We start from the raw sequence: 7,855 nt of genomic DNA on the forward strand, positions 1-7,855 counted from the left end.
TTTATCACACATCCAAATAGTGAGGAAAAAAACTATAAAAACATTTAGGTATACACACAATAGCCTGACTCCTCAAGGTTGATGATGAATTCAGGTGATTTTTTTAAATGATTATTTAATATTCAATTATTTTCTAAATTTTACCACATGCTCCATGAGGGCCCAGTACTCAAACCCATCTCTTTTATTACTTTTTTTTAAGAAAGCTAAGTTTAAAAATTAACCTAACAATTAATAATAATAAAAACGAGGATACACAGAATAATATTTTACACTTGCATAATGTAAGTGAAATTCTATACTTATTCTAATGCTTATACAAAAGTTATCTTCTGTGATTTTCACAATAAAATTTGAGACTGGATAGGCCAAGTACTATTTTCATTTTGTAGATAAAAAAGGAAAGAAACCCTTCAGAGTTAACATGACTTCCAGAACGTGTTTGTGTAACAAACTCATTTTCTTCAGGGGTGAAAAAAAATCAATGTGAACATTCTTTTTTTCAAATATACTTAATCTGGCAAGGTTCTTCACACATCAATAAATAGCATTTGCTATCCTTGAGGGAGAGCCAGCTGGACTCTTCCCGCATTCTGAGGTGAACAGAGACTGCCTGCTTGCCTAGAGACTGCTCTTCCTAATTAAGAGAATCCAGGTTCTGTTCACTTTAAGGACATTTTGGAAGATGCCTGTTCCCTTTTTTCACAGCCTTCTATAGAGGATGACAGTGTTAGTTAGAATCTTCTCCTTGTTTGCCCTTCTCTCTCTTCGGGATGAAAGTGAGAAAGTCCCTAAGAGCTGCAGTGCAAAAGCAAAATAATATTTGGATAAGGAATTAATCCATGTCTGGAATGACAGCCGAAGTGTTTTCATTTCTGTTCAAATTAAAGATAAAACAAAGATCCAGTTAAATCCTTTGACTTTTAAATGTAAATAGGTTTTGCTAGATTTTGGGGTTTTTTTTTAAATCCTGAAAAATAGAAAGATTTCTCTTTCCCACTCATTTTACTCAACCCTTATGACAGCATATTTGGCTAGAACTAAAACACTACAGCTTGAGTTTTCATAGTCCAATTTCGTCCCATTTCAGCTTTTAAAGAAGATTAGGTCTTGCCAAGAGATTTCTGGACATTTTTTCTCAATGGAGATTACAACAGGTCAGAGGATAAAATAATGACGATTGAGAAAAAAAGTAGATCAACATAGTCAACGGTCAAAGGAGAATTTGGTGGAGGTTGGAAAGGAGGACAGAGATTTGAGGAGCCACTTTTTTGCAGGAGATATTTTACGAGACACAATGAAAAGACACTATTAGAAGTTTGAGAAATATAGTTCCCATCTAACTCTTTTTGGCAGTTTCCAAAGTGTTTCCATTAAGGATGCAATTTGCTTTTAACTCCTTTGACAGGCTGTTGTTTGTTTAAAGAAGATGTTGGCACTAGATCATGAGAAAGCTCGTTTTTATGTGTAGTACATTTAAAGGTTGCATTTTTTGTTGTTGGGAAAGGCATTCATTACACACTCAAAAACATTAATTGCCTGCTCTTTAGGTTAGAATCTTTTCTATCAAGCAGGACTGAGAATTAACGGAAATGACAGTGAGGTCCAAATGCAAACAATAAATATAACTACATTAAATTTTATTTTTACTTAATTGTTCTTGAGTAATTCTTGTCTTGCTTTTTATCCTCTGAAGATTCCCATTTCACTCATGTATTAAAAAAAAGAGGAAAATTTATAAAATAAGAGGTGCTCCTAACAGTTTTCAAATTATTTCCATATTGAATACCATCCCTGTTTCCAGAATGTAGGTTACATAAAGACATCAAGAAATATTCTCTGCCTTCAATAGGAGGTATTATACAAATTCACTAGCACATATCATATAATATGAAATAATGAGAATGCCTGCCACACACACACACACACACACACACACACACATACACATAAAGAAGAAAGCTATAACAGAAACTCTCCCTAAATCATAACTTACTTCCATTTATTGTCCTGATAGACAATATGACATGCATCCATTCCCTTATAGCCCAAAACTCCACTATAGAGGTACCTTTAAGTAATTATGGTTTTTTGCAAAATATGAATCATTTATTTCTCCCTAAAATCATATGAGCAAACCAGAAGTTTCTGCTGTCCTAGAAATGAAGCAATTATCAAGCATCACCATGTCTCCTAAAAAAATTTCCTGGAATTTAGGAAAATTAGGTAGAAACTCTCCAACGTCCTCTTAATCATTTCTTGTCTTGTCCAAGTGGAAATTCTTCATTGACATGTTTTTTATCTTTCCACTCAGGAAGTTTGATAAATTAATGCTTTTATGCCTGCTTATAGTTCCTGTTCTGAAAAATACAGCCAGATGTAAAAGAATGTTACAATTATTTAATTGAATAAAGAAATATATTTTACACTCAAACTAGTTATTGGGATAATTGAATTTGTATCTCTAACTCTGAACACATATAATAAGCGATTTGTGTGTATAGATGTATAAAGTAAAACCTTAGAGGCAGAACCACAAAACCTCTTTTCTGAGGTTGCCAAATAATTGGGTATTTTGTAGCTGATTCACTATCAGTCATCAACAAAATATAGTACCTTTAATTTTGACTCTCTCCCTTCATTTGCTACTTTAGTTGAGTTGGGTCTTAGTCCTGAGGACATTCTGACTCTGCAGTCTCTAAGAAAAGACTATCTTCTCCCCACATCCCTCAAAAACCTGCCCCAGGCTTTTTCCCTTTGTCCTCTGTACTCCTACAGAAACTGCTCACTTCAAGCCAAGCTCCTACTTTCTTCCATAAAAATACTTTCCTTTTAATGTCATTTTAACAGGATACTGCTTGTTTGTCATTCTCAAACTCTTAAGTCAGTTCACTTCTTAAAGAGTTTAGCTCTAGCCCAGCCATTTCCCCAATATTGCTCCCATGATGATTCATGATGATTTCAATATCCACACACTTAACACTTCCAATTTACAGGCCTCTCTATTCCCCACACTTACCTACACTGACATTGTCCTTCCCACTGACTCAGTCAATTACCGAAGGTGTCAGACTGCACCAGCTTCCAAACTAGTTCCTAAACACATTACCATCATCTCTTGGCCTTTGCCTTTGCTTTGCTCTGCCCCAAGGAATGCTCTTCCTCCAGAGTCTTATGGCAGCATTCTTACTACATTCAAGGTTGATCTACCCTACCAGAAGTCTCCCTCACATTCTTTCTCAACCACCAACTCTCCTCCACTGCTGGCACTTCCTGTCCTTCTCCCACTCTGCTTACTTCCATATTTTTTTTCATACCTCTCAAGATTCTCTGATATAAATGATTTATTTGTGTACTTATTAATTTCTCCATCCATAGTTGACTGGAATTACACAAAAGCAGAGGTGTTTGTCTGTTTTATTCACTGTTATATTTAGCAACTGAAATATATAACGTTATATGTATGCATATGTATATGTGTACATATAAATATGTATATACAGATGGTGGACATGCAGTATATATTGATGAAAAATTATTTCTCTCCTTCAAAAAGTGAGATATATACATGTACATCATGACTAAGTTCATTCAATATTTTCAAATTAATCTAAAGTGATATTTGAAGAAAGGGTATCAACACTCAATTGTGATTGACTATCTAAAAGATTGTTTACTTCTATGCAAAAGGACATGTCTTTGAGCTTCACTGTGTAAATCTTTACTGCTACTTTAATTATAATCTGGAAACAGGTAGCAGATATAGAGAATGATTTCAGAATTTTTACCCATATATCCTTTTTTACAAAATAACTAAAATTATGTCCATTTTTGTTTCTTTCAGCACATGGCCTTCTTAAAGAAAGTAAGACTGTCTCAGAAGAATACTAAGCATACACCAATGTTCTTATTACCAGTCATCTGGATTGGGTCCTCCTCTACCTGGATAGGAATTGTGGGTAGATTAGGAGAAGGTGTCCCTTGGATGAGTAGAAGCTACAGATAGCAAGCAGCGGCAAGTAATGTCCTGTAGTTTGCAGGCCCTGGCTGCTGGGATCCTTAACCCTTCATCATCAAGTGTTACAGCTCTCGGGCCTCAGATATTGGCATATTTAGCACTTGACAGTAGCAGTAAGTGTGAGAGCTCTCCTGCCTTGGATTTTGGAATCTTTAGTGCTTAAAAGGAGCTGGCAGCAAATGTTACAGCTCTCTTCCAGAAACCAGGACCCACGACCTCTCTTCATTCTAGTTCCCTGTCACTTTTACACTGGCCACTGTCACTACTACTGGCTGCTAGTACAGCTATATCACTGGGGTGGCAGTTACCACCACACCTGACTCCACTACCACCTTTTACTGCTTTCTATGCTGTCATTACTAGCCACTAGGGCCCTGTTGCTACCTGTTGCTACTTTGACCAGAGCTGGCTCAGCCACACTGGTGCTGGTTCCACTGTTGCTTCTGTCACTACCAGTCCAGTTCTAGTGTCTGATCCACTGCTTCTTCTGCAGCTGATTCCTGCTGCTGCTGGCTGTGATGTCATGACCACTAATGTTGGCTCTTATGCTGCTTCTCCCAGAGCAGAAACTCCCTCCCCTGCTGCTTCTGTCACCAGAATTTAGTGACTGTATTAATGGTGAAAATTAAAAGTAGGAAAGAGAAGAGCACTTGAAAGAAGCTTTTATTGAGCTTGATGTTGCCACACCAGGGGGCAGCATGGGAGGGTATCCCCTGGCTGATTCACAAAGCCAGACAAACAGTCCACATGTAGTGGAAAGGGGGTGTGACAAGGGTATCTGCACCTACCATGGCATTCCCCTCATGCAAATGAAGACTGTGTTGGCACCAATATAGCACAGTGCCTGTCACCAATCATAGAAGTCCCTGAAACAAATGAAGGACTGTGTTTACACCAGTCATAGGCCTTCTGTTGGGCCACTAGAGGAAGTGCTTTTCTTTTGGCCTGGGTGGAAATTATTGCAGGGTAATCTAGAGTTCACTGAAGCTTCTAATGGCAAAATGTCTGGTGCAAGCTGTTTGCTGGGATAGTGAATTCAGAAGCTGGAGTTGTTCTTTGACAGCAAGCAATGGTTGTTGTGTAGCTTCCTCAAAGTGTCCACGAGAGTTCGAAGCAACCAATTCTGGCACAACGGCAGTGTAATTGGCTTCCTGACTAATAGTCCTGCACTCAAGGCAGCCAGGACACCAGGGAAGGGTCTAACAAATACCAATTAGAGACTCAAATTGCCCCAGTCCCTAACATCTTAGATTATTTAAAGTAAAAATAAACATCAAAGGGTGCTTATGGAAAATGCTTATTATCAACAGTGCTTTTCAGTACTCTTAATGCTGAACTGCTGCCTAGTGCCCCAGGGAGAGGGAAATCCCTACCCTCTGTTTCATTCCTAAGAGTATCTTGTCAAAGTCAATAAAGTAGAATTTCACCTTGAAGTTGTCTCCCCAAGTGAAGAAAAGCATGGATTTTAAGAGGAAGAAACCAACTCTGTATCAAGCCCTCACTGTGTAATTCACTCCCATCACCCACCTTGCATGTTCTCAAAGGAATACATCACTCACTACCTTTTTTTTTGCTTTCTGTGTACTCAGGATATGTGCATCACTACAGAGCTTGTTAATCATTGCAAATTTTCAGCAAAGATAAGTCCTTGGAAAGGCAACTACCAGTTGACTTAAAAAAAAAAAAGCATTAACAAAGATGACAAAAAAAAATTTAACTTAAATTTCTTTTACTGCTAGCATACTTTTAAATTGTGGCTTGACACTAATATGAATTTTGTCAGTGTTATTTATTTAATCTTTTTGACCCATAGTTATTAAAATTTAACTCTAAATTTCCCTTCACAATTCAGTAATGAATTTTTAGAAGAAACAAAACATATTTCCCTCTATCTTTCTGAGTATTATATGAAAACACTAGGAACCACAACAACCATAATAGTCATTGTATCATTTAATGAGCTCACCCAAGTGTACCAAAAATGATTTATTTGTTCATTCAGTCATTACTATAATCTTCACTAGAGTGCTATAAGAAAAGACTTTCAGAAGAAAGCAGTATCTAAGCTGAATACATGTTTTGGTAGGAACTATTTAAAAATATGATTTGAACTTTAGGGAGAAATGATCCAAGTAGAAGTATTAAAAATTTAAGTTTGTAGTGGTCAGAAAGTATATAGAAATAATGTAGATTATTCCATATGCAATAAATGCTTATAGCTTTCTAGGGCTTAAAGGTAGGCTACAGGTGTAAGAATATGTTAGAGAATGTGAACACATGACCAGAGGAGAATTTCAAATTTATCCCAATGATAAATCAGTAAGGCCTTTGTAAACTACAGTCACATTAAAGGTTTGGGGTTTTATCTTAAAAATATGGTAACTATTGCCCCCTTTATTTCTTTTACTCTTCCTTTTTTCTACCCTGTCTTCTGTTCCTTTTCTCTTCTGTTTTTCTCTCATTTCTTTTCCCTATCTCTTTCTCTTCCTTTTCTTTAGGCATAAGAAGTATTATTAATACATTGAAGAAATCTTTACATGCTACATATAAGATACTCTGAGAAAGTTTATTTAGTAAGACAGACCTAAATCCATTCCTCTTGAAACTAAGTCAGGTATATAACCTTGGCATGTTCAGTGAACTAAAATAAACTCAGTGTCACTGGAAGAAATAGTAGGGAAGTAAGAGTATGAGGTCAGAGACAAAGCAGGAACACATCACAGGAGGCATGATAAATTGAAGAAGGAGTTTTCCACTAAGAGCAATATAGCTTACACATAAGCTAAACTGTCTTTTAAATGTTGCCTGTCTTTTAAATGTTGAAGCTAAGTCATATTCTCTTGCCATTTTATCCAGGGGATGCCTCTTAAATATGTAGCTCCATTCCATACAACTTTTTTTTTTAAAAGAAACAATTCAAGTGTCAAATCCAACTGCATGTGTTAGCTCTCCATTTTAGTTATTCAAAAGCATCTCAAACTCAACATGCCTATTCAGGAAAGAATAAAGAATAACAAGTATAATTATACATGTCAATGACTAAGATAAAATGAAAGAAAAGATCTATGGAAATAAAGTCGAGATACTAGGAAGCCAAGAATTGAATACATTTTTCCATGAGAACTATGAAACTACTTAGAAATTTGTCATGAATATGGTGTTGGAAAAATATTTGAGTGAGGTTCAAAGTTCAATATATTATTTTTATTACCAATCATTTTGAGATGAGGAAAAATAGAAGTTGATAAAAAGAAATTTGTCATGAATATGGTGTTGGAAAAATATTTGAGTGAGGTTCAAAGTTCAATATATTATTTTTATTACCAATCATTTTGAGATGAGGAAAAATAGAAGTTGATAATAACCGATTGGAACAAAAAATAAAATAGCATAAAATAAAAGAAAGGCACAAATAAAAATTTTGAGAGGAAATAGACCATTTATCACCAGGAAACTCCCTATATAGCTACCTTTATTACAGACAAGAAAAATGTCAATTTTTCCTTTCTTCTTTTGTCTTCTACAAAGTCAGAGAATAGGGGGGGCAGAGCTAATAAAAGCATTGAAAATTTACAAAATTAACTGAAAATCTAAATTTTAACATCATGCTATAGTAAAAATAAAATTTTTAATTTAGAGAAAGAAGCTCATTTCCTAAAAATATCATTGCTACTTTCAATTCAGAAAGTAAAAACTTGACCAAACCAGTAAGTTCATAAAAGGAGAGAAAAAGAATTAAGGGACAACTTTTTTTTTTTTTAAAGGTAACTGGTCTGTTTAGTTTCAGCTGTTACTTCTTAATAACTGCATCATTATACTTGAAATAACTTAAGAAAA

General features: G+C 35.5%; 1 long non-coding RNA gene across 1 annotated transcript in view; it reads left to right on the top strand.

Annotated features, from left to right (window-relative positions):
- Positions 1–5,585, top strand: part of LOC141425560 (uncharacterized) — a 28,292-nt gene extending 22,707 nt beyond the window's left edge. The window contains exon 3 of the long non-coding RNA XR_012450536.1: positions 3,845–5,585. This is a non-coding gene — a long non-coding RNA (uncharacterized lncRNA). The remainder of the gene's footprint in view (positions 1–3,844) is intronic.
- The last annotated feature ends 2,270 nt before the right edge of the window (positions 5,586–7,855 follow it).

Source organism: Castor canadensis, chromosome 8 (genome assembly GCF_047511655.1).
Source record: "Castor canadensis chromosome 8, mCasCan1.hap1v2, whole genome shotgun sequence".
Lineage (NCBI taxonomy): Eukaryota > Metazoa > Chordata > Mammalia > Rodentia > Castoridae > Castor > Castor canadensis.